The 1,561-nt window shown below is 66.2% G+C and overlaps 1 protein-coding gene across 1 annotated transcript in view; it reads left to right on the top strand.

Moving 5' to 3' along the window:
• ANTXR2 (anthrax toxin receptor 2) overlaps positions 1-1,561 on the top strand; it is a 144,222-nt gene that overhangs the window by 603 nt on the left and 142,058 nt on the right. The gene's annotated exons all lie outside the window — the stretch shown is intronic.

Here is a 1,561-nt window from a genome sequence, read left to right as displayed (position 1 = left end):
CAGCCTGCCCTGCAACGGGCCAGGCCTGCGGCATGGATGGGCGTGCTTAGTCTCCAGAGGACGTTTGTTTTTCCAAACTTGTCCCCTCTCCCAAGCCTGGCGGGCTTAGTCATCGCCAGCTAGGCCCGGCTGCGCTCAGCCCGGGGCAGCTCAGCCTCCTCCCCTAAAAGGGCGGCCCGGGCGCGGGGCCAGCGCCCAGCAGCTCCAGAAGAAAGTTTTGCAGCCGCAGGAGGGAGGAAGGAGCCGAGGAGGCCGGTCCCCACTGCCAGCTGGTGGCCGTCCCGCGTCCCCAGGGCGCCCCGTCCTGCAGCGCAGCCCTCCCGGGGGAACCGGCCTCCCCGTGCGGGTCTGAGGCTCCCGCCGGAGGCTCCCCGGGCCCGGAAGGAACTTCTGCCAGCTGTCGCGGCCGCGTTGTCCGCAGGAACCCCGCGCGGTCAGGCGGGGGAGGACGCAGCCGCTGCCGCTGGGATCGCCCAGAGTTCCGGCGCTTGCAGAGCCTCCCTTTGTCCTCGCGGGACCTCCCTCTCCCTCCTCTCCCTCCCTGTCGCTCGGTGGTGGCCCGCGCGCCCCAGCTGCTCGCCCGGGGTCCCCCGCAGCAGGGCGCGTCCCCACCGCGCAGAGCCCAGGGGCTGCGATCAGCAGCGAGGCGCAGGCCGCGGGCGCACGATGGTGGCGGGGCGGGCCCGGGCCCGAGACCCCTGGAGCTGGCGGCTCCCCGCGCTCTGGCTCCTGGTGCTCGGCGGTCCCGCGGGGCTGCTGCGCGCCCAGGAGCAGCCGTCCTGCAGGAGAGCCTTCGACCTCTACTTCGTCCTGGACAAGTGAGTGCCAAGGGCAGGTCCGGGGTGTCCCGGCCAGGGCGGCACGGGACCAGGGGGGCTGAGACGTGTGCGCGCGAGTCTGGGGGCGCAGAGGGCTGGAAACCCGCCCGGGGGGGGCCTGGGGCCCTCTGCTTCCAAGGGCGGGCTCTGACAATCGCCCCGGGCTCCCTGGAAAGGTGGGGTGTCCCCTGCTCGCCAGGAGTGGGGCGCTTGGGAGGTGGGAGCGCGGCCTCCTGGGGGTCGTTCTTCCTCCCAAGAACCGGGACAGGACCTTCTCTCTGCCCTCTGTCCCTTCCCACCTCCCTCAACTCCCAAAGTTTGCCTGGATGGGTCCTGATCAAAGCTTTCACTGGAGCGAGGAAAAGCCCGGAGTTGGGGTACCCGCTGCGGTTTGCTTTCCCCGCAAGGAAGGCTTTTGGGTCGTGCTCTGAACACTTAGCAGCCAGGCGCTCCCTGCAGATGCGCCACTGTCTCCACTCTGGGCAGCATCGAAGTTTCAGCTGCAGATAACAGTTACTTTGCTCCAAGAGGCCAGGTTCCTCCTCCCTCTTCGTGGTGTTGAAAAAGGAACCGGTTTAAAATGTTTACACGTCAGTGCTCTGTTTTGTTTCTCTGATCGGTTCAATATCATTTTTCAGGTCCGGCAGTGTGGCAAATAACTGGATCGAAATTTACAATTTTGTCCAGCAACTTGCAGAGAGATTTGTGAGGTATGTTTTCTGCTTTGCTTTTTCCTAGGCAGT

Source organism: Propithecus coquereli, unplaced genomic scaffold, assembly GCF_000956105.1.
Source record: "Propithecus coquereli isolate 6110/MARCELLA unplaced genomic scaffold, Pcoq_1.0 Scaffold26, whole genome shotgun sequence".
Classification (NCBI taxonomy): Eukaryota; Metazoa; Chordata; class Mammalia; order Primates; family Indriidae; genus Propithecus; species Propithecus coquereli.
This window is presented reverse-complemented; position numbering and strand designations above follow the sequence as displayed.